Source organism: Cnephaeus nilssonii, assembly GCF_951640355.1.
Source record: "Cnephaeus nilssonii genome assembly, chromosome: 17".
Lineage (NCBI taxonomy): Eukaryota > Metazoa > Chordata > Mammalia > Chiroptera > Vespertilionidae > Cnephaeus > Cnephaeus nilssonii.
Window position 1 is genome coordinate 7,504,823 of NC_137088.1, and position 26,213 is coordinate 7,531,035.

Consider the following 26,213-nt stretch of genomic DNA (forward strand, 5'->3'; position numbering starts at 1 on the left):
CTCTCTCCTAGAAACCTGCCAAATGTGCAGGCAGGTGGCCAAGAACTGGGGGATTTAGAATCTTGCTTCTCTGATCCTCATTCTTAAATGCCTTGGAGGCATTCTGGAAAAAACAAACCTACAAACAAAAATCCTACCTCAATCAAGAAGCTAGTTACCTGAAATGGTTGTTACGAGTTATTGATCATGGAAAATATTAGAAGCCAGTGTCATAGTGTGTGGACATATGATAGCGTCCTTGTAAATATTTGCAATATTGGGAATAACAAGTGGCCATCAAGCCCAGGATTTTCTCCAGCTTTCGTGTGGACAGTTCCTAGACTTAGCTAGTAGGATGGCCACGCTTGTATGATGAGTGTCTTTCGGAGAAAACAATGCTGCTTCTCAGGCAGCTATGGGCTGGTCCTGCTACTCCAGGGCGACTCACATTCCTTCAGTTGACATTATGAACCACTTTCAGATGCCACACAGGGACTGTGCAAAATGATCACCCTGAGAATGTCCACATCAGGGACCTGCTGCGGCATTCTGGTTTTCAGATTAGATATTTCTCCTCTGGGTACCTTTCTGTGTCAAAGGCTTTCAGCATTACATAGAGGGGAGTAAAAATAACATGATGGTCTCATTTTTAGACAAAAATGCTGTGATCATGGCTGCCTGTTCAGGTGTCCCAGCAGTGACAGATGTTAACTACTGAGATGAGAGCAAAGGTTTCCATTGTGTTCCTAAGGAGTGGATAATGGAGCCACACTATCATTCCCATGTTTTGTGGCAAGCACTTCCACCAGTCTTTCCATTTCCATGGCTAATTATTGGGTTAAGCACGTGGTTAAGTGGGATCAGTTAATACCATTTTCAAAAGAATACCACCCCCGAATCCTAGATGGCAAGGTGTCCGTCAAGTTTTGAAAAATTTCAAGGTCGACAGAATTCCAAGTGAAAAACTCTGAACGTGGTTTCTTTACTTTGATTGTGTCTTTGCTATAATATCATTAATAATCAGCTATTGATAAGCTTAGCAAAATCACATTTTACAGAGATTTAAATTCCCCAACAAGATCAACAAGAGACTCAATAACTTTCAGTACAGTTAATGCTTAAGTGTCTCAGTTAAATTGTATTTTTAGTCTTCATCGAATCTTACCTCACCCAGAGGTCTGGGTGCTGGAATAATGCACGTGTTCCTAGTTCAAGGACATCTTGTTCGATTAAATGTTCAATCAATCTCTTATTCAAAGCAAGAACTCCACTTACGGATTTCAAGGGAATTGGTCAAATCATTATTGAAGGCTCTAAGCAGAGGATTGACATGTTAGATTGGCGTTTTAGAAAGGTCTTTCTGACTGTGGCGTGGAAAAGGGCTTGGAGGGATCAAGAGTAGCAGCAGGAAGACCCGCTGGGGTCTACTGCAACCCTCCAAAGAATGGAAGGGGCTGAACTGGGCCGGGGGTGGTGGAGTTGGTGAGGAGCCATGAGTCTGGCCTCACACGGCGGTGGCCATGAGCCCAGCCCCACCGATCGCCAATGACAGGGAACATGATTGGCCGAGGGCCCTGCTGCGGTGCACTTGGTTGTGTACAAATCTGTCTACTCCACTGGGTTGGAAGCTGTTGGAGGGCAGGGCAGATGCCTCATTCTTCCTTGTAACCTTGGAGTGATCAACACAGTGCTTGGCAGGACCACAGAGATACTTGCAATTAATTAAATGAAGTAGAGAAGGATGGTGGCAAAACTGGGATTTATTACGATCATAGATATATTGACTGAGTCCCCTTGCACACCCGTCACTGAGCTTCGGTGCTTGTAAACATGGTCTCACCCGACTCTCCCATCAGCCCTAAGGATGGGCAGGGCACTGACTCCCATTTTGCAGATGAGGAAAGGGGCTCACAGAGGATTGGTAACTCAGCAGGGAGTGGCAGAACTGCGATGGCAACCCAGCTCGCTTGGCCTCCAAAGACCGTGCTGTTCATGCGGCCAGTCTTCCATGCTCAGCATTCCTCAAACTCCTGCAGGCTAATCTGTGTTGCATTCCACCTCCACCTCCAGGGGCCCCAAAGCCACCGCATTCCTTGTCCCCTCTCTGCCAAGTGCACCCCTCTCTATCCCCGGCAAGGTGGTTGTCATGGCAGGCAGCCTTCCCCAGCAGCATCCATCACTAGAGCTCTCCCTCCCCATCAGTGCCACCTGCCGCCCCAGAACTCGCCAATGGAGGCATTAGTGCCCCTCAAGGTGTTAGATACTCAAAAGCTTGTTTCTCTGGGACAAGGTGTCTGCCCAGGCTATTGACGCCGTAAGCCCAGCTTGTGAGACCTTTCAGTCCAGTGCAGGCTGGAGGGAAGATATATGAGCACCAGAGGGCCTTTGGTCTCTCCAGAAGCAGATCTTAGATGCTTTTACTTAAGCAGCAGCATCATTTCTTACTAGAGAGAGAGCTGAAGGTGAACCTGTTTTGCTAAGCGGACTCCTGGGGGAATCTGTTAATAGAAGCATAAATCTGCCGAGACCTCCAAGCCTCTCATTTCATTGATCAGGCAACTGGAGCCCAGCGAGGTTAGTCCCAATGACACCTCCGAAGTGGCAGAGCCAGGGGGAGGAGGAAAGCACGGGACGGAAGGAACATCATCATCAGGGCAGGGCTGCTCCCCCGCGCTCCCCACTCCCTTTCTGTCCCCTCCGGGCACACACTTCCTTGTCGCTGGTGCTAAGCAGGAGGGCTAAATCCCAGCCCCAGTTCCAGGTCAGTTTCCAGGTTAGGCAGGTACTGAGGTCAACAACCACATGGTGGGCCACTGGGAAGGTCACCTCCAGCACATCCTCCTGTGGTCAGCTCCACCAGGTGTGGCTTTGTCAATGGCTGTGGAGAAGCTTGAACAGTCCTGCTTGCAACGTAAAACCCCCCTGAAGAGTTTGAACTGTTTTCATCAACTTTCGGGGGCTCTCCGGGCTTCAGCCAGGACAACTCTGGGCTTCCCCGGGAAATGCAAAAGCCCTTTACCAATTTAACCCCCAAGTCTGGGGGAAGGGCCTACGAGGAGGAAGCGAATCTCCAGGAGAGCAGCCATTTCTTGGAAAATGACCAAAATGGACTCAAACAGTAGAAAACCTGTACAGACCAAGAATTATGAAAAACTCGAAAAAGTTACCCAAGAATTACCTGAAAGGAAAACCACCAGTTCCTGGTAGGAACATGAATTAATAATTTTTTGAACTTTTAATGAATACATAATTTTTCACTAAATAAATTATCCCAGAACTTAAATATGTGAGAAGGCCCTCTGATTGATTTCACAAGGCAAGGGTGACCCTGATATGAAACAATGGCAATCATCATTCAAAAAAGGAAGTCATAGACCAATCTCATTTATGAGAATTGATGTAAAAATTCTAAATAAAAAGGTTATAACAACTCAAAAGTATACTGACAAGAATGTGTCCCAAGGGTTCTAGGAATGCAAGAATGCTTTGAAATCAGATAACAAATAAAATTTATCCTATCAGTAGACCACGGAGCATGAATGGAGTTTGCATCTATTTCTGATGTTTAAATATTCTGATCCTATCTAATAAAGATGGAATATGCAAATTGTCCATCACGCCATCACAAAGATGGTGGCGCCCTCAGCAGAGGCAGGGTTTCCGTAACACAAGATAGCTGCACCCACAGCTGAGGCCGAGTTCCCATAATGAGCCTTAATGAGTAATCAGCAGGGACCTGAGGCTGCACGCCCCCCCCCCCACCTGGTGGGGCTTGACAGAGGACCTCAGGCTATTTCCCCTGCCCTGGGCCGGAGGACCTGAGGCTGCGCCCCCTGCCCAGCAGGGCTTGATGGGGGACCTGAGGCTGCGTCCCCCACCAGGCGGGGCTTGACGGGGGATCTCAGGCCATGTCCCCCACCAGGCACTGGGCCGAGGGACCTGAGGCTGCACCCCCTGCATGGCAGCGCTTGATGGGGGATCTCAGGCCACGTCCCCCACCTGGCGGGTCTTGACAGGGGATCTCAGGCTGTATCCCCCACCCAGCGGGGCTTGACGGGGAACCTCAAGGCATGCCCCCCGCCCCGACCCGGGCTAGGGGACCTAAGGCCGTGCTCCCCACCCCAGCGCTGGGCCAGGGGACCTCAGGCCACACTACCTGCCCCAGTGCCTGGCTGGGGGATCTGAGGGTGCTCTGGGGGACCTGAGGCTGCACCCTCCACGTGGCGGGGCTTGACAAGGGTGGGGCTGGCCGGGTCTGGATCTCGCCCAATGGGGGTGGGACCAGCTGGGTCTGGGTCTCGCGCAATTTTGAGGCGCCGCAGGTGGGCAGGGACTTGACTCTGGGTCACACGGCGCGCCCCAGACTCTGACAGGTGCAAGATTTTCATATACATTTTACTAATTTTCTTTCATCTCTGACACTTCTATTATAGAGAAAGGGCAAATAGCAATATTAAATATTTCCTCTAATTAACCCCCTTTTAATGTGCACAAATTTTGTGCACTGGGCCACTAGTGTTTAAATAAGAGTAGAATGATATTGACTTGAAGTGCTGGTTATTCCCAGTGTTTACTCCCAGATTTATTTTCTCCTCCTTTTCTACCTTGGTCTGTGTCATTCTGTGTCTGACCTCAACAGATGGTATCTCCCGAGTCCTCCGCCTTCAGTCTGTGTGCAGCCAGAGGTTGTGGGCAGAAGCCTGGAAGACCCTGCAGTCCTGGCAAAGGCCTTGTTCCTCCATGGACACCAGTGAGATTTTCCCCTGCCCTCCTCTCTCCGGGCCTAGAGGTACTTACTCATGGGTTCCCTCTGTTGCCAGCTCCTGGGTCCCTCACCATCTTCTGTTGGTTCCCTCAGCCCAGCTCACACCTCTATACTTAGTTTCCTCATTCAATTCTGTTTAGTTAAATTACTTTCAATGGACCATCTGCTTCCTGCCAAGGTCTTGACTAATAAAGTTAGCATGATGAATAATATTTATTATAGATCAATAAGCAACATATTTATTAGTGTAATTAAATTGTTTACTAATGTGTTAACAGGGGAAAACTCCTTAATTTTCTTCTTACACAAATGAGAAAAATTGAAATTGCAAAGTCTAGAAATTAGCAATAATAAAATATAGCATTTCAAAATTAATGGAAGATGGCCAAAGCTGGTTTCACAGGGAAATAAAGCCATAAACATACATATTAGAAACTATTTAAAAAAAACATTTGGGAAATTAGGAAAAAACACCAAGGGTATTAAATGGAAAGCAGAAATTAATAAATTACCGACCAGAAAAAGGGAATGAATAAATTAAAAATCTGATGGCTGTTTCTTTGACAAAACCACTTACAGTAGAAATGAGAAAAATTAAAAATTAGAAAGGACAATTAGCAAGAGATACAGAGGACATTAAAAGAAAGTTCAGGAAATGATTGGCAAACCAAGGTGCAAATTAGATTGAAACATGGGTGAAATGATTAATTGTTTAGAAAATATAGAAATTAGCAAAATTTACTCTAGGAGAGATAAGAAGTCTAAACAGCCAATAATCAGAGAAGGAACTGAGAATGCAACATCCCCTAATCACCAGGCCCAGATGGTTTCTCAGGTATTTCAAATGTTCAAGGAACAGAGAAATCCCACAGTTAGACTCTCTGCAGGCGCAGCAAATTCAAACGAGCTTCCACAGGAAAACAAAATAACACCGACACTCAGACCAGACCGAGCAAAAGGAAGACCTCCAAGCTCATGTATGAATATGGATGTAAAAGCTGTAACAAAAATTAGCAGCTAGAACTGAGCGGTATGTTAGCAACACTGTGAACCAGGCTCAGTGAGCTGCATTTTCAGTAAAACCAGGGGTGGTTCAATATTGTGAAATCATCAATATAATTTACCCCAATAACAGATCAAAGGAGAAAAACTGTATGCTCATCTCAAGGATTCAGAAAAGTCATTTGAAAAAAATTCAATAACCATTCTTGACCATATCTCTAGATAAAATAGAAATATACAGACACTTGTTGATATGAGGTTGTCTCCACCCAAAAGTCAGGTTAACAGTGGAGTAATAGCAATATTGCCTTTGAAGTAAGTGCCAGGATGTGCCTTGTGAATCGACTGTTGTGGTATTCTGGAAGTTTTGGCCTTTACAAATAAAGGGGCTTGTAAAGAATTTAAATAATGGATGGGCGGAGGAAAGCACCATTATAATTATTTCCTGGTGACAATGATTAATAACTTTGACAACCTAGAAAAATCAACTGAAAAACTATTAGAGACAATGAGAAAATTGAGTAAGGTAGTTAAAAAATTATGCCCTGACTGGTTTGGCTCAGTGGATAGAGCATCGGCCTGTGGACTGGGAGGTCCCAGGTTCGATTCTGGTCAAGGGCATGTACCTTGGTTGCGGGCACATCCTCAGTAGGAGGTGTGCAGGAGGCGGCTGGTTGATGTTTCTCTTTCATCGATGTTTCTAACTCTCTGTCCCTCTCCCTTCCTCTCTGTAAAAAAACCAATAAAATATATTTAAAAAAATTAATACCGTGTTTTCTGTCGTATAAGACGACTTTTTAACCCAGGAAAATCTCAAAAGTCAGGGGTCTTATACGCCGGAAAATACAGTATTTGGGTTTTAAGCAATCTGATATACATTGTCAGAGATTTTTCTAACCTACCGTATTTTCCGGCGTATAAGACCCCCAACTTTTTAGAAGATTTCCCTGGGTTAAAAAGTCGTCTTATACGCCGGAAAGTACGGTATATAAAGTCAATAACCTTCCTATATACAAACAATAAAACGATATAAAAGAAAATGACTCATTTATGAGAACAGCAAAGAAGATGAATACCTTAGGAATAAAAATTCTGTAGGACACTGGGGTCCAGATAGTCCAGTTTGATGCCCTCACACAGAGCATGACACAAGAAAGACCTTTTTCTGCCTCACCTGCCCACAAACAGAGTGACCAACCCTCCTGGCTTGCCTGGGACTATTCTAGTTTAGCAGGAAATCCCTCCCTATGACATGAAATGGCAATGGATACAAAGGTTGGAGAAAAACACACAAAATCGTATGTATAAGGCAGCTCTCCAAACAGGGACGGAAAGCAACACTGTACTTAGTGTCCAATGGGTACGCCTTTCTGTATTTGCTGTCGGGATTTTTTCTTCTGAATGCTGCTGTCAGTAGCCATGATTTGCTGTTCACAGAAATGGAAAATTTGTTGCGTCACTCCAAGCAATGGGACTTGGTGAAATGTATGTGTGTTGTAATTGTGAGTGTTAACAGTTTGTCTTTCCTTTGTGTATTTTATCAATTCCTGGGTTTTGTATGAAAGTAGTGCTAGTTTTATTTTTTAAAGTTTTATGGAAATATAATTCACAAACCATAAAATTGACCTGTTTAAAGTGTAAGTTCAGTGCTTTTTGGTATATTCATAGATGTGAATATACCATCACCACAATCTAATTTTGGAACACTGTATCACCCCAACAGAAAACCCTGACTCATTAGCAGTCATCCATTAGCCCTCATACACCCGGCAACCACTGTCCTACTTTCTGTCTCTCTTGATTTACCTTTTAGATATCTATAATATATAACAGCCTAAGCAACCGAATGACCGAACAACCGGTTGACCAGTTGCTATGATGCGCACTGACACCAGGAGGCAGACACTCAACACAGGAGCTGCCCCCTGGTGGTCAGTGTGCTCCCACAGCCAACCTCCTGCAGCTGGCCAACCTCCCGCAGTCCCTCCCCCCCGACCGGCTGGCCCCCCTGATCAGCCTGATTGCCGGCTAGGCCTAGGGACCTCACCCGTGCATGAATTCATGCACCGGGCCTCTAGTTGCCTATAAATGGAATCATATAAAATGTGGCCTTTTGTGATTGCTTTCTTTCACTTAGCATAATGTTTTCAAAGTTCATCTATTTCCTAACATTTTTCAATACTTCATTCCTTTTTATACTGAATAATATTCCATGGTATGGATACACCTTCTTTTATTTAACCATCGTTAGCTGATGGACGTTTGGGCCATTTCCATTTTTTTTTATGGCTATTAGGAATAATGCTGCTATTTGTGCACAAATTTTTGTGTGGACATATGTTTTCATTTCTCTTGGGTTTATACCTAAGAGTGAAATTGCTGGGACACTATGTTCAACTTTTTAAGGGGATGCCAGACTGCTTTTCAAAGCATTTTACATTGCCAGTATGGTAGGAGGGTTCTAGTTTCTCTGCATCCTTGCCAACACTTGTTATTTTCTGACTTTTTCATTATAGCTGTCCCAGTGGGTGAAACATGGTACCTCATTGTGGTTTTGATTTGCATTTTCCCGATGGCTAATGATATTGCACATCTTTTCATGGGTTTATTGGCCATTTGTAGATCTCTGGAGAAATGTCTATCCAGATCCTTGGTCCCTTTTTTAATTGGGTTGTTTGTCTCTTTATTATTGCACTGTAAACAGTCTTTATATATTTTGGATATAAGAACCTTATCAGGTATATGCTTTGCAAATATTTTTTTTCTCATTTTGTAGGTTTTCTTTTTTTTTTTACTTTCTTGATATTCTTTAAAAATAAGTTTATAATTTTGATGAAGTCCAATTTATCTTTTCTTGTGTTACTTTTAAAATATATTTTTATTGATTTCAGAGAGGGAGGGAGAGAGAGATAGAAACATCAATGATGGGAGAGAATCACTGATCAGCTGCCTCCTGCACGCCCCCCACTGGGGATCAAGCCTGCAACCTGGGCATGTGCCCCTGACCAGAATCGAACCCGGGACCCTTCAGTCTGCAGGCCGACGCTCTATTAACTGAGCCAAACCAGCTAGGGCACTTTGTGCTTTTGATGTCATATCTAAGAAACCATTGTCTAACTCAGGTCATGAAAATTTATTCCTGTTTTTCTTGTATGAGTTTTACAGTTTTAACTCTTACATTTAAGGCCACGATATACCGTATTTTGAGTTAATTTTGAGTATGGTATGAAGTACAAATTCAATTTCATTTTTTGTATGTAAATTCCAGTTGACCCAACACCATTTGTTGAAAAGTTTATTCTTTCTCCCATCAAATTGTCTTGGCACACCTGTTTAAAATGAGTTGACTGTAAAAGTACGGCTTATTTATAGACGCTCAATTCTATTCCATTGGTTTGTATGTATGTCTATTCTCATGCCAGTGCCAATTTGTTTTAATTGCTGTAGCTTTACAGTAAGTTTTGAAATCAGAATAGGTGAGCTCTCCAAATTTGTTCTCCCTATTCAAGATGGTTTTAGCTATCATGAATCCATTGCATAATTTTTAGGATCAGTTTATTAATTTCTGCAGAAGAGTCATCTGGTATTTTGATAGGGATTACACTAAATCTGTATTTCAGCTTGAGGAGTGTTGCCATATTAAGTCTTCCGACCCAGGAATATGGAAGCATTTCCCTTTATTTAGATCTTTCATTCTTTCAACAATATTTTACAGCTTGTTGCAGAAAGAGATGTGCAAACACAGAATGACTTAATCTCCCAAATCTGGGATGTGACAGACAGGTACTTCTAAATCCACCAAATGCTTCTTCCTCTCCAAACAATACAATAAAGCTTACCTGAAAATAGTACCCACTGGGTTAACTTGGGCATGCCATACACACAGTCATGCACTGGCATTTGTTGTTGCCCGATTGCTGTATGAAATTGAGTGAAGTTTTCATTTCTTGATTTAGAGGACACAATGAAAATGTCCTGTGGGTGAACCAAAGGTGACATTTTTACAACAGATGCATTGGCTCCTTACAGTGTGGTGTGGTTTCTGTCAGATCTTATCAACACTCATACTTTCTACAGTGTGTCAGGGATGTATCTTATCACAAACAACAACTTACAGGAATTCGTTTCCAGCTCTTCAAAAATGTTCATCGATTTGGTAGCACAGACTTGTTTTGCAGAGCTGGAAGTTAGTTGCTATAAATCTAAACTCCGCTGTTGCTGGTAAGTAAAATCCCAAGTATTCCATATTGAGCACAAACACTTATGTTGAGAATTGAGAGCATATTTAACTTGATGTCAACGTGTTGAATGCATCCCAGGAATCAATGTATGGGCATTTGATAAGATCAAGCAGGAAATGAGACCTCTTCAAGAAGTGTCACTAGTTAGTAGTTGCTTAATTACACAAACTCAGATAGATTCCACAAACAACACCCAGCTATATGCTATCTATAAGAAATTCACGTAAAAAAACGTGCAAGTGAAAGGTTAAAATGAAAAGAATGGGCACACTTGTCATCCAAGTGTGAGTGAAAAGCAATCAGGGTTCCCAACACCCACCTCAGGAAAAATACAATTGTAGATGAAGAAAATACTGGAAAGGACCAATAGGTTCAGTTAATAAATGTAATCATGGAACGTACAGTCAAAATAAAGTGTGTATCTTTCTATCTGCTCTGCAGTGAGAAACTTTAATAAGTGTCTCCCAATCTTTGAAAGATTAGGCAAACCATTAATTATGATAGAGAGGATTTGAATAATAAAATCAATAAAGTTTATTTAGTATCCAAGGAACCTTGTGTTCTCTGAACAGAGAATACATATTCTTTCAATAGAAGACACACACACACACACACACACACACACACACACGTACGTGCACACACACACAATATGCCACACTCTTTGTTCGCAATGTTCTAAAAGTTGTAAGTAATAACAAAAACCTCTAAACATTTGGGAATTTAAAAAACGCTATCCAAAATAACTCCTGGGTTAAAGGGGAAATGGAAACTATAATTATATAACACAGCAACATGTGTGGGCTGGATCCAGAAACGTTACCAAGTGAGACATCAGAAGCCTTAAATTCCTCATCAACAAACAGACAAAATGGAAATAAATGAGCTTCCGATGCCATTCAATAACTTCCATAAAGCACATCAATGGAGAAAACGCGAATGATGATAAAACGCAGAAATTAATTAATTAGTAAGCAGAAAAGCAGTAGCACTGATAAATACCTCTAACAGCTGCTTCTCTGAGAAAAGAACAACACAATAGAACATATTCTAACCATAAAGACAAAAGAGAAAACACAAATTCATGGAATTATGAACGAATAAAGGATGCGACCAAGTCGGCAGGGGCCACAATGATTCTAAAACTGGTTAAGAAGGCATGTGGCTCTAAGTCTTCATGGAGATCCAGTTCATTCATTTAAACTGCAGCATTCTTTTTTCCCCCACATGGAAATATGTCACAGTATGCTCATCTGTTCTCCTGGTGGATATTGAGGTTACTTCTTGGTGTGTTTTTGTTTTTGTTGTTTGCTGGAACCAATAACACTACAATGAACATCGTTGTACATCTGCCTTGTGTATATGTACAAGAGTTCGGCTAGGGCAGTGGTTTTCAGTGTGCTCTCTGGACCAGCAGCATCAGCAGGACCTGGGAATGAGTTAGCAATGCAGGTTCTCAGGCTTCACCCTAGACCTGCTGAGAGAAACCCTAAGGCTGGGTCCCAGCAATCTGGATTTTAACAGTCCCTCCAGGTGAGTCTGATGGGTGTTTGTTTTTGGGGATCACTGCTCTAGTGTATGCACTGTACTTAGAAGCGGAATTGTTGGATTGCAAGGCAAGCAGACCTTTGTTTTTATAGGCGATTGCCAATAAGCTCTCCGGAAGGCTGTGCCAATGTAGACGTTCATAGGTCGTGTGAAAGACTTTTGGGTACTCCATAATCTTGCAAATGCGTGGTATTATAACCTTTAAAATGTCAGACCGACAGGTGTGAGGTAGTACTGCATTGTTTTAGTTTGCATTTCTCCGATAGCCAGTGAAGTTAAACACCTAGGCTTTCGGGCCACTTGGTTTTTTTTCCTTCTGTGAATTGTCCACTCACATTGTCTGCCCACTTTTCTACCGAGTTAATGATCTCTTTCCAAATGACATGCAGACGCTCTTTATACATGTCAGGCATGTGTAGTACAAATACCTTTTCCTACTCGGTGCCCTATCTTTTTACTTTGATGATAGTGATTATGATTATAGAAAAGTTTTACCTTTTGTGTGGTTATAATATTGATGGCTCTTTTTTCTAGTTTGCGTTGTGTTGATATTTGTAGGGTTGGATCTTGTTAAAGAAATCCTCCTTGACTTCAATGCCATACAGATACTTCCCCTACTTTTCCTGTGAAATGAAGACAGGCTGGGATAGGGTAAATACACATTTCATATGAATTTACCATCTACTGCCAGCGGAGTCCCAGGGCCAATCGCCCATGGCCTAGTTGTGTGCTTCGCCACGAAGCAAAAAGAGTTCACTCCCCTTTTTTTTGTATCTTTATCTTCCAATCCCTCGCTTCTGTCCCCACCTTGCTTCTTCGGACTCATTGTTCCGCATCCAGGCAGATGCCTATGGAGTGGTGGTGGCTGAGATGCTGACGGTGGTGATGCAGTTCTTCATGGAAATGAGGTCATCAGCTCTGAGGGGTGCAGTACCAATCAGAGAAACACCGTTGGCTGCCTGGAGAACAAAAAGCAAACCTAATAGAGCCCACATGGGTGATTGTAGTTTTTTATGTGGTTCATTATTTAGAACACAGACAGCCAGTCAGGTAGAGCGCAGCATGAAAGGCCACTAAAAACTAGAAAGACACTGGCTGGTGTTGTCATTAACTTGTCCTTCAGATGGAGAGTTGGCAAACCGTCCGGATGGATCTACCCCGTCTGAGGGTAAAAAAAAGAAAAATACCAAGATGTGGGAGTTTGAAAAAAATACTGAAGAAAGAGGCAATGGAATTGCTTCTAAAAGGTTCAGAGGAAGAGCATCCTTCTGAAAATGATCTAGGACCAGGGGAGAGAGAGAGAGACAGAGAGAGAGAGAGAGAGAGAGAGAGAGAGAGAGAGAGAGAGAGAGAGAGAGAGAGAAATTTTGGAGTATACTCAATGGAGTGCTCACTGCAGGGTCTCTAGGAATTAGTAACACAAAGTCCTAAAGAAGAGAACAGGCTAAGGCCGTGGTCGGCAAACTCATTAGTCAACAGAGCCAAATATCAACAGGACAACGATGGAAATTTCTTTTGAGAGCCAAATTTTTTAAACCTAAACTTCTTCTAACGCCACTTCTTCAAAATAGACTCGCCCAGACCATGGTATTTTGTGGAAGAGCCACACTCAAGGGGCCAAAGAGCCGCATGTGGCTCACGAGCCGCCGTTTGCCAACCGCTGGGCTAAAGTGATAAAGCAACTGTGGGAAAACAAAAGAAAAAGGTAAAAAAGAAATGGACGAGCATGAAAGTTGCTTAGAAGTCAGAGTCTGAGAAGCACTCCCCTTGGCTGAAGGCCATTCCTAGAGAAGGGCTCATCTGTGGGCAGCACTTCGGCAGACTGGGTAGTAAGTACCTCCATCCTGAACTTGTGGTCTGGGCAGCAGACTGACATCCATACATAGACCCCAGGGATGCAAGAGAGATCAAAAGAGACAACCCCCCTCCACTTCATGGAGATTTTAGTCTGATGGAGGGAGACAGATCATAAATGAACAGGATGAACATGAAAATGCCATCATCACAGTGATCACCTCCGGTGCTGAGTTCACAAGTGATTTTAATTTTTCTTATTCTTGCTTAGGTGCGCTTCCTACGCATTCAGTCATGAATATGTATCACTTGGATAATTAAAACACAAAAATTATTTTTTAAATCTTTTGGAACAACTGACATGAACTTTCTCATCCGAGGGACTCGTCCCATCAGCTGCTTAAACGAGAAAATGCAAGAAGGGACAGGCAGAGCCACAGAGCTTACCAGGAGTCTCAGGAGGGGACCGTGCCTGATGCAACAATGGGGTCTGCGACACAGGTGTTGAAGAGAGTGAATTAATTGGGAGCCATCAAGTCCAGGTTGCTGGCTGTGTCCCTGCTCAGCCTCTTGGAGGCTCAGTTCCCTGATCTGCACAGTGTTATGAGATTTAAAAGCAAATAATGTATGCTAATGTGCGTTAAAGGACTTAGCACATTAGCATACATTCTGAGCAGGTCACAGGTACTGGTAAATGGTGGGAAGGATGATAATGATTATTTCTTTTTAATAATTCTTTATTGTTAAAAGTATCACTTATGTCCTCCTTTTCCCCCCATTAACCCCCTTCAGTCTGCCCTCATCCCCCACCCCAGGCCCTCACCTCTCCATTGTCTGAGTCCACGGGCCATGCATATATGCATACAAGGTTCTTGATTGATTACCTCCTACCCACCCACCCGCCCCCGCCTTCCCTCTTAGATTCCGCACTCTGTTCCATGCTTCCATGTCTCTGGATCCACTTCATTCATTCGTTTGTTTTGTTACTTAGATTCCACGTATGAGTGAGATCACGTGATACTTGTCTTTCTCTGGCTGACTTCTTTCACTTAGCATGATACTCTCCAGGTCCTTGGGAGGGATGATTCTTAACAAAATCACTAATATTCATTCTTGGTGGATTAATAATTTTATGTAATAAAGAGAAAGTACGTTCTAGATGAATCAAAGAATTGTATATAAAAAAGTATCACTATATTCCAAATGAGTTTGATATTTTTGAAAGACCCATATATTGATATTTAAATGTCCCCAAATCAAAAAATGCTAAAAATCACAGCTTTAAATGCAATTGAACAACAACAAAAAGCTAAGAAAGGGACTTGGGGCACCATTAGAAGTGCCCCACGCAGGCCAGACCTTCTCCTGGCAGAATCAGTTTGCTTCCCTCCCTCCTGACAGAAGCAGGGACCATGCCTCTTTGGAAACTCCTCCTGAACATCTTTGTAGAAGTCTGCAGCGGCAACCTATCACGTCCCTCCTAACTCCATCACCCGAAGCTTCCCTAATAGGAGCCATCTCCAGAGACATTAGCTGACCTCCTCCACCGGAAACCTAAGAACTCGGAGAGTTTTCAGATGTTTGCAGTGCCAGACACGCCATTATCCAAGGAAATATTTTACCCAGCAATTTACCAACTTTCACAAAACCATTTTCCCAAACACCGGCAGTGCTTTGCAGAGGATGAGTAAGATAAGTATAGAAAATTGGAGGGATGAACCAAACATCTGGGGACTTCACAGACCCTCATGAAATCTTGTTTATCTTGTTCAAGATAAATTAGCTAGAAATGGGCAAAGTGGTTTTGATAAAATAACCGTATTGGCGTACGTTTATGCTGACCTTCAAAAGCACTCCAAGTAGCTCCTGTGTTTTAGTTTTCACTACCTACTCATGGGCAGACTAACGTTAAAAATAATTTTGTGTATTACTCTTGTTTTATTACTTTATTGGTCACCAGTTTTCAATTATGACACTTATTTATTGCAGAGAATTATGATAATAGAACAGTCAGTAGTAATCTCATGGAACACATATAACCATTCCTAATATTTTAGGCTATTTCTTTCATCTGGTTTTTTATGCAAATACCCAGAGATACAGCAAAGTTGGGACAATACCACATAAAGAGGAGGCAATCCTTCTTATTAAAATTTAAAATTATATAGTAAGCTTATTTCCTTAAATTATAATCAAGAACCAGATTTTAAGAGATTATTAAATATATTGAATTATTGTAATTTATCCAAGTGACTCCTTATTTTTGGACATGTAGGTTGTTTTCCATTTTTCACGATGTGTAACTTCCTTGTATGGAAAGTTCTTTATCGTTGAACTTCTTATTTTTCCAAAGTAAATTCCTAGAAATGGAATTACTGCTCAGAAGGCATGAATGTTTTTAAGGTTTTTCATATGTTTATTTAATCTTTCAGCATTTCAGTTTCCATATTGTAAAATGGGATAATAATAATACATGACTGTTGAGAGAATTGAGCGAGATGATTTATTGCAAGTTTTTAGCAAACGATAAAGTAGTGCAGTTTATTCCCTGCCATTCCAGTGGGTTCCCAGGCAGGCTAATTAACTACGTCCTATGGCAAGCCAGCCGAACACAAAGGCAGAGCGTTCGTAAGTTCCCGGGCAGCCAGCCGCTGCTGGGGCTTAATGCGAGCATTGCGTCCCCTTGGGAAGTTGTCAGTGCTTTGGTTCTGCTTCCCTACCTGTAGTCATATGCTATAGGGATTTGTATGAGCTGGGAAGAGCAGTTCGGGGATTGGTAAAAAACTTGCATACTTTCTGTCATGCTAAACCAAAAGATTTAGTCCAGCTATGAGAAGTCTGACCCCAAGGAACCAAAAAGAGTGACTAATAAATATGGTGTTTTATATTTTTACTAGAGACCCAGTGCACGAAGATTCATGCAAGAATGGGCCTTCCTTCCCCTAGCTGCTGGCACCGCCTTCGCTCCGGCCGGAGCCGCCTTTCTGCCTCGGCTCCAGCCTGGAGCCGCCTTTCTGCCTTCCCATGCTGCTCAGAGGCCATCTTTGTTGGGTTAATTTGCATACTCACTCCTGATTGGTTGGTGGGTGTCGTGAAGATACAGTCAATTTGCATCTTTCTCTTTTATTAGTGTAGATTTTTAAAATTTGAGAGAGAGAGAGAGAGAGAGAGAGAGAGAGATCACTTTGTTGTTTCACTTATTTATGCATTTATTGGTTGTTTCTTGTATGTGCCCTGACTGGGGATCGAACCTGCAACCTTGGCATAGTGGGACAACACTCTAACCAACCTTATTTTTCAGTGGAAAAATGTAACTTCCTGAATAAATGTCTAGACTACAAATTTACGTGCACATGCCTACATGTACCATATGCATCATTACCAAGTTCAACATCAATTTTCAGGGGATGGTCTCAGGGCCAAGGTCAGCGCAGCCAGGTTTACTCCCAGCGGGCGGCAGCTAAGTCGAAGGGGAGAGAGGAAAGGAAGCCCCCAGCCGCCAGCAGCCTCCCTCTGAAAGCCGTCTTCGGGACCAGAGCTCTCCCATCGTAAACTGTCTAAGGGATAATGGGCTTCAAGTCACAAAGGAAGCGAAACGGAAGAGAAACCCAGGCCGGTTAAACAAAGTTGGAGTGACTGGTGTGCTGAGGGAGAGCAGTGGCCCACGAGGACAATCTCATTTCATCTTTAATTTGCATATGGTGAAGATTGATTTTCTACGGCTAATCCAAATTTATGACACATCAGGTGATATTTAAAGGACTCAATGGAGCATTTAATAGCCAAACATTTTTCCTGATGAGTACCCACTTGACCTGGTGACCCAGAGATGAATGCTGATCACGCCCCCGCCCCCACCGCCCAACCCCCAATAGCTGTTAGTGAATCACTGCCAAGCAGACAGCATAAACAGAGCCAGACTGTAGTTGGTGTGTCCAGCCATTTTAGAAATCTGGTGTTCTAGAAGGGTGGGTGGGGGGAGGGGGTGACTGGTGGTTTTATTTATCTCTTTTTCTAAATTATACTCACCAGGGACTGCAATAGCTTTCACATCCTGGTCTCATTTGTGTGGAATACACTTATAGAGCATCCATTACATGCCATTGTCTTTCTTATACAAAATATTAATAATCTCGATCGATTGAGATTCTTCATCTCAATGGACAGATGAGAAAACAGACTCTCGGGCACATTAGGTGGGTGATCTGCTCAATCATCCAGCAAGTCAGTGATGGGCCGGGATCAAAACTCAGCTACGGTGACTCCAAAGCTTGACCTCTTTCCAGGTCAGCCCAGCTCACCAGACTCATGGGTCACGGCCCTGGGCAGTGTGGATCGGGCAGAAACCATTAGGAGTCTGGGTCCCGGCACCAGGGAGGGTGGCCAGAGCCAGGCCAGAGGTCTCTGCATGAATCGGGGAGCACGGTCTCAGGAAATGTTGACACGGTTTTCTTCACACGTCCATCAGGGGGAATAGAGCCTGGTCACAGAGCCTGTGGATGGCCCATCGTGAACAGCTCCATCACGCCATCACCTGTGGGACTATCCGCAGACAGGCCCACCCTGGATTACCAGTAAATTCACCCAGCCCTCCGTGTCACATCGGCAGAGGTGATGTCTTCCACCAGCATGGATCCAGGTATGGACACTAACTGAATACAGGCGGCCATAGAAGTCCCATTAGTACTGAAGGGCATGGAGATACTTCTGGCCTTTAGCCAGCCCCCTCCATCACAATGCTACTCCCCAGAGGTAACCACACAATGTCGGTATGTAAGCACTCAACACGCCGAGTGCAGTGGCTCAGCAACGTTTTTAGAAATGACAGAAGCCCCTTCTCATTTTGCCCTCCTCAGAGGCAACTGCTTCAGATTCTTTTGGCTGATTCTTTTGGTAGTTACTTCCATAGTACTGAGACTGTGTGTGTGCATGTGTGTGTGTGTGTGTGTGTGTGTGTGTGTGTGTGTCTATAATAATAAAAGTGTAATATGCTAATTACACCGGATATCCTTCTGGATGTCCTTCCTTCCGGACAAAGCTGCAGCAGGCGGGGGCTGAGGCAGAGCCATGGTGAGTGGGGAGGCAAGGCCCTTGCACAAATTTCGTGCATCGGGCCTCTAGTGATATATATATATGTATACTAGAGGCCCCTTGCACGAAGACCCATGCAATAGGCCTTCCTTCCCCTGGCTGCCGGCAACGGTTTTCCTCCAGCACCCGGGACCCAGGCCTTTGCTCTGGCCGCCGCCTTCCATCTTCGCTCTGACCAGAGCCTTCAGTCTTCGCTCCAGCCAAAGTGCTGCTCCTGTAGCTCCTTTTACACCCCCATCCTGCACTCCCGCTCATAGCAGAGGTCCCGCCCTGCCCGGCCATTCCGTGCCTGCATGTGTGCTGCCCAGAGGTCCAGAGTGGCTGGGGGGCGAGGCTGCTGCCATCTTTGTCAGGTTAATTTGCATACTCACTCCTGATTGGCTGGTGGGCATTGCAAAGTGATGGTCAATTTGCATATTTCTCTTTTATTAGTGTAGGAACAAATACATATTTGTTTTTCAGTATTTATTGTTCTCCCTCTTCAGAATATATGGGTTCAGTCCTCTTTTATCTGACCTCTACTGTATCAAACTACACATTCTGTACCACCTTTGTGTCTAGTGGGAGAGAGAGTGCTTCTGCCCCCGCTTCTGACCTCAGCTCCCCCAGAGTGGATGGCTAAGGTCACAATCACTCCTGGACCAGTGACTGTGGTCAAAGGATAGAGTGTCCTTCTTGGTCTGTGTCAACCAGGACCAAGAAGGACACTCTATCCTCTGCTGGGTGAGGTGAGGCCAGTTCCGGGGGCGAGGGAGTGGATAAGGAAACACCACCTTGGGCACTGACATTCCTGCCCAGGGTGGGGAAGGGATGCAGTATTTACTGCAGCGGAAGATGGCATTTTAGACAATGTGTCCGTGGGAAGAGGCCTGAGCCTGAGAAGGGCAGTCTGTTTGGGGACCAGTGAGCATCCCAATGTGACTGCAGAAGAGGGGAGTCGCACCTCTTTAACTGCTTTTACCGGAAGTTGGACTTACCTCCAGGTTTTGATTCCCTTTTCCATAAGGAAAGGGATCCTTGTGTTGACGTCTGTGTATCCCAGTAAGTCTATTGGACCGACGTTAAGGGGTCTGTAAACCTCATGCAAAGCTGAATATATTTGCACACTTTTCTGGGGCAAAATACTTGAACTTTACAGGTTTATTTTATTTTTAATATATTTTTTATTGATTTCAGAGAGGAAGGGAGAGGGAGAGAGAAACATCAATGAAGAGAGAGAATCATTGATCGGCTGCCTCTTGCACGCCCCACACTGGGGATCGAGCCCACAACCCAGGCATGTACCCTGATCAGGAATCGAACCGTGACCTCCTGGTTCATAGGTCGATGTTCAACCACTGAGCCACACAGGTGGGGCCCAAGTACATGCCTCTTTCACCCGACTGCTATGAATTTCCGTGGACTTGGTATGTACCCTACCTTCTGCCTTATTAGCTCTCCTTTAAACCAGCGAGGAAATACAGCCTATTAATAAATAGTGTTGGGATGTCTAGCTAAACATTTAAAAAAAATAAGCCTCACAATTTCTGCACAAAAATAGATTCCATATGGTGTAAGGGAATACATGTAACAAATTTCACCAAGAATAGACTAGAAGATGTTATGCTTAAATAAGAACGTAATTTTTAAGTATGATAGCAATTTCTTAACACAAGCTCAAGGGCAGTTATCTTAAAAGGACATTATGTAAGGATTAAAACCTCTGAACATCAAAAAGTAACATAAAAGATTAAAAGGCAAATAAACTAAGAAAAAAACATATGAAACACATGTGACCAAGGATGAATATAATCTACCTATAAAAATCCTTGTAAATCAATAACAAGGAATGAATTCTCCAAAAGACAAATGAGCAACAGACATGCAGTTAGTTTACAAAAGATGAATTACAAAGTGCTAATAAAAATGTGAAAATGGTCCATTTTACTCAGAATAGGAGTAGTAAAATGAAGACAATGAGATTTTCTTTAAACTAGAAAAATCAACAAGGGAAAGCTGTAAGGAAATGAACCAGTTTAACCTGCTGATAGAGTTTCAATTACCGCCACATATTTAGAGAGTGGCTTAACAGTTTTGAGTTTGTAACAAAAGTCCTAAAAATGTGCGTGCTTTTTGATTTAGCAATTCCACTTTAAGACAGTCTTATAAAACCATCACTCACATAGGCAAAGATGTGGGACATTTATTACAATGTTCTTTGTAATAGTGAAAAATGAAAACATTCCACTGTAGAATGGTAGGATATTGGTTGAAGAAATGGTGGCCTGTTTTAACAATGGAACACTGTGGCTATTGCAGATAATTTTGAAGAAATATATCTATACTGGTAGTCATGGAAATATTCCAATGATATATTAATAAGTAAATAATCTGGGTTGTGTGAAATAGAAAGTGCTGCGATCTTGCTCTAATAACTTGTATTTATGTGCAGAGATGTGCAGAATAGATTATCTGAGCAGCACTGACCAACAGAAACAAGCAAGCCTCATGTGTAATTTTACATTTTCTAGCAGCCACATTTAAAAAGGTAAAAAGAAAAAAATATAACTGATAATATGTTTCATTTAACCCAATCGAGTCAAATATTACTATTTCCTCATGTAATCAATATAAAACTTATTGACACACGTGTGTGTGTGTGTGTGTGTGTGTGTGTGTGTGTGTGTGAAATCTTTAAAGCCTGATGTGTATTCCCCGTTAGGACACATCTCCACCTGGGCTGGCCACGTGTCCTGAGCTCCGTGGAATAGTGGAGACCGATTTGGACAGTGCAGATCTAGAATCATGGCCGCCATGGTTTTAACAGTAGCAGTTGGGACCATTGCTGTTGTGTATGTTCTTTCTGTTATTATGTTTTCTAGGGTAATCGTGTATTACTTTTTTTTTTTTTCATAGAAAAGATAACCAAAGAGATACTTACATTTACTGAGAGGAGGGAGTGAAAAGAATCCTTTTCCTATCAGGTAGGCAGAAGCAGAAGGGGGAATCAGCCACACTGACCACATACGCTCGGAGACCCGAACTTCTGAGCTCCCCATAGGTCGACTCCCAGGACGCTGGCCCACGAGGGAGCTTAGTTATTTTACGGAACATTGGGCTTTGATTCAAGTAAAAATATTGATTCAAATTTAGCTCTTACTCAGGCTTTGGAAATCATATCATTCCTTTTTAAAGATTATTCCAAGGAATTCGGCAGAGGTGTGATGAGAAAAAACACAGAGCTTTCCTTTGTCCGGATGTTAATCGTAAAGAGTGGTCGGGAGAATCCTGAAATACACCCTTCAATGAAGCAAGATTGGTGGGTAGAAATGTTCCAGCAGAGATAACATAAAAGTAGAAGCATTATTCAACCTTGATTTAAATTACTCAAATATCTTCACATCAAGTAGAATTTAAATGAGGAGATAGAAATCACTCACTCCTAGTCATGAGGACACATATGCCACCGAGGGAGTGGTATTCAAGCTAGAGGATCCGCATGAAAAGCAATCTGCAGAACTGATCTCATTCTTGTAAGTAAGCTTGCTTTGCCAGATTTGAACCTACGAATTCCTTTTATTTAACTTCCCACGGAAGTGTAAATGTCCTGTTTGCTGGTGCTTCCTCGCGCCTAGCACAAGGCCTGGCCCACAGTCGATGCTTGTTCTTAATTTTCTTAACAGCACGATTTAGTGAGCATTTATTTTAACCCTGTTCTGCTTAGGATACATCAGGGGACAAATAAGAGTCCCTCCCCTCATGGAGCTTCCATTCTCGTGAGGGGAAACAGAGTAAATAGTAAACACATTAAATAAGTCGATTATATAATATGGTATAAAGTGAAAAATCCAATGAAATAAACATGGAGGAGGGTGCACACCCATGTTCAGAGCAGCACTATCCACAATAACCAAGAAGGGGAAGCAATGTAAGTGTTCCTCGGTGGACACACGGCTAAACAAGATGCAGGAGATACATGCAATGGAATATTAGTCAGCCTTGAAAAGGAAGGGCATTCTGACAGATGGCACAATAGGGATGAACCTTGAGGATAACATATTAAGCAAAATAAGACGGTAGCAAAAAGACAAATACTGTATGATCCCACTTATATGAGGTATCTGTAATAGTCCAATTTGTAAAGACAGCTATAGAATGGTATCAGGGACTGGGAGTTGTTTAATGGGTACAGAGTTTCAGTTTTGCAAGATGAAAAAGTTCTCTTGATGGGTCGCACACAACACTGCGAATATACTCAACGCCACTGAACTGCACCTTAGAAATGTTTATAATGGTAAATTATATGTGAGCATTCTTACCACAATAAAAGTTAACGTAAAAAAATAGAGGGAGGAGTACTGAGAGCAGGAGGTTAGGGGTGTCTCAGTGCTAACGTTGTTGTTAGAATAGGTGTTATGGACTGAATGTTTGTGCTGACCCTCCCCCCCCCATTCATATGTTGAAATTCTAACCCCAATAAGATGGTATTAGGAGTAGGGCCTTTGACAGGTAATTAGGTCACAAGGGTGGAGAGGAAGAGGCACGAGATCTCTCTGGGTCTCCACCATATTGAGGACTCAGCCAGATGACAGCCGTCTGCAAACCAGAGGGCCCTCACGAGATACCAGATCTGCCAACACCTTGATCTTGGACTTCCCAGACTCCAGAACTGTGAGAAATCAGTGTTTGCCGTTTAAGCCACTCCGTGGATAGTAATTTGTGATAGCAGCCCACCGGGACTAAAACAATAAGTCTCATTGAGAAACTAACATTACAGCAAGGATCTGAAGGAAGGAAAGGGCTGGCCGTCTGGATATCTGGGGGATACTTGCATTCCAGTTGGAGAACAGCCAGTACAAAGGAACAGGCCTGGTCTGTGTGAAGAGCCTTCAAGAGGCCGAGGTGATGGGAGTGGCGTGGGGGAGCCGGGGGCCGTCAGGATGGGAGCCCGATCACCTGGGCCATTGCCAGACTCCGGCTTCTGTCTGCGATAGGAAACCTCTGGAGGCCCCGAGCGGAGGGGTAACGTGGTCTGATTGAGGTTCTGAGGGTGACCACTGTAACTGGGGGAAGGAAAAGGGGACCGTATTGTAGGCTATTCGAATGGCACAAATGCGTTGCTTTAATAACAAAATGAGTGAAGAAAGGAATGAATAAGTGGAAAAATGAAGATATTTTTAAGCCGCCTGGCTGGTGTGGCTCCGTTGGTTGGACGTTGTCCTGTGCACCAGAAGGTTGCCAGTTGGATTTCCGGTCAAGGCAATCCCAGTAGCCGGTGTGCAGGAGGCCGCCCGCCTGTTTCTCTCTCACCATGTTTCTGTTTCTCTCCCCCTCTCCCTTCCTCTCTCTCTGAAATAGAAACTTTTTTTTAAAGATATGTTCAAGCCGTTATAAAGGATTGAGCTGCTGCCTCTGTTCTCAGTCCTCTCCCACCTGTGTGTGCTGTTCGTGTGCCTCGCTGGACCCACTTTGACACTCATCCACTTTTAGACACTCACACAGGCCTTCTCAGGAGTATCGGGACTTGCCGAAAGTTAGGAGAGATGGAAGGCCTGGACACGGTGTCAGCGCCTGCAACTTAAAAGGCTGTATGACCATGGTTCCCAAACTGTGCGCCAAGACACCCTGGGGTGCTGCAGGGAATCACAGTGGTACTGTAGAGTGTTTTAAACTTTCAAGGGAAACAAAGTGATGTTCTGTCTGTTGGGCTCCGCAGAAGCTTCTAGGTCCAAGTAGTTCACTGTTTCAACAGTAGATTGCGCTACATTCCTTGCAATGCTATCTTATCCCTGTGAATCTTGGATGCTCAGAGTTGCTGAGATGAAAAGCTCGTGCCCGGTGGAAATCAGCATGGAACAAGAGTGGAGGGCGGGCGGCGGCGTCTCATCCGGTTCCAAGGTTTGAGAGGTATGCACCTCCCAAGTGGGCTCATCTGATTGGTTATTTAACAATAAAACGACTCGTATCGTTATTTCAAGCTGCTACTAACTTGTTAGCACACATTGAGCTGTTTGGGCTTCCTACTTCATAACAGACTTGCTTAGGTCTTTATTTGGCTTAGAGGTGGCCATGGAAAAAATGACAGAGACCGAGAAAAGTCTAGGGCTGTTGCTGTCGTAGGTCACACTTGAAAAAAGTGATTGGGCCGTTTCTGCCGTCTTAGGTGCCAGATCTTGGCCAAGGGGCTCAGCATTTTATTCTCTCTGCGACTGTCTTATTTCTCAACTTCTGATGATTTCCCAGGCGGGAGACCTCTGTCACCCCTTTTGTGTCCTTGCCTCCTCCCAACCACACCCTCAGGGTGTCCCTCCCCTTCCACCCTCCAGCGACTTACCCAGGTGTTTCCTACACAAAGACAACCGCCCCCCTCAAAGACATGCAGCTGATTAAAACAATATATATATTTACTCCTCCAGTATACATTGTGGTGAGATGGGAGAATAGGCCTGGAATCACAAGAGCACTGGGCACCGAGGAATTGGGAGACAGAAAGGCCAACTCGGAAGCAGGATTGGTGATGCCAAGGAGAGAAAAGGGACTGGGAGGAGGTTGCCTGCTTGTCAGTTTCACCCTGGCCACAGGCCACCTGCTCAGGGTCCAAACACAGAGTGCATAACACGGCCACAATCTCTTCCCAATTCTACAACCTGTAAATAATACCCTGAAGAGGCGGGATTTTAGATCAGCATTTTTCCTCCCTACAGTTACATACACCTGCTCCTTCCATCTAGCAGATGTGTCTGTTTTCTCAAGTAATTTCTCCAAAATTAATGACATTTTTCTTAGTCATCGTCTTTGGGCTTTATGCATACGCACCAACCACTTCTTTCCTTGCTCGACCCTTCATCCCGTTCTATTTAAAGAAGAACATTATAGAGCTTTGCCAACCTGGGGGGAGGGGAAGGGGAGAAAACCGATTCTTACAAGAGTGGACCCGACCTGGCCCTGCTGAAGGCTCTGCCTGCGCCGTTGGCTGTGAAATCCGATGAAGGGAAATAGCCGTGTTCCCTCCAGCTCGGGCCTGCTGCAGCAATGCCCTCTCTCATATCCATCACTGCCGAATGGCTGACAGGATGACAGACACACCAAATCGTTCCTTATTGTGGTAGAAATCTCTCACCCGGATGGGTTTTGTAGTTACGCTGACACATCTCCAGCCATAAGTCTCCTTTCCAGTGGCTGCCACGTTCCGCTCTGCCTCGCAAGAGCCACCTGTGCCCACGTTCTGTTGCGTTCATTTGCGTCCATCCCCGTGTCAAATAGGGCCTCTGAGCTGCTTATGGCACTGTGAGAGGGCCACTTACCCAGGCCCAGGCATCGAGGAAGGGGTGAGGAGGAACACAGATTCTCGGGGTCTCTGTCGGGGATGCCTGCTTGGAATGATTTTTTTTTTTTCATTTTTGTTAATCCTCACCTGGGGATATTTTTCCATTGATTTTACAGAGTGAAAAGGAGGGAGAGAGCAAGAGAGAGAGAAATATCAATGTGAGAGAGACACATCATTTGGTTGCCTCTTCCACCCTAACCAGGGCCAGGGATCGAGCCTTCAACTGAGGTACAAGCCTTTGACTGGAATTGAATCCAGGACCCTTCAGTCCTTGGGCTGGCGCTCTATGCACTGAGCCAAACCGGCTAGGGCTGGAATGATTTCTTGATCATCCATCTGAAGGACCCAAGATCACCTGAAATGTCAGGTGTCGAGTCTCCGTTTCATCCTCTGATATGTGCAGATGACTGAATTTGATCTCAGCCAAGCATCGTGGGAACTGACTCCTACTGTTCCAGGCACTGGGCTAAGGGCTCTTGGTAGCTGG

The 26,213-nt window shown here is 43.9% G+C and overlaps 1 long non-coding RNA gene across 2 annotated transcripts in view; it reads left to right on the forward strand.

Annotated features, from left to right (window-relative positions):
• LOC307113605 overlaps nt 1–26,213 on the forward strand; it is a 125,430-nt gene that overhangs the window by 90,009 nt on the left and 9,208 nt on the right. Inside the window, exons 4-6 of one of the 2 annotated variants that reach the window (XR_013814877.1) lie at nt 4,619–4,768; nt 17,798–17,968; nt 21,316–21,383. This is a non-coding gene — a long non-coding RNA (uncharacterized lncRNA). The remainder of the gene's footprint in view (nt 1–4,618; nt 4,769–17,797; nt 17,969–21,315; nt 21,384–26,213) is intronic. The other variant, XR_013814878.1, reaches the window with a different exon arrangement.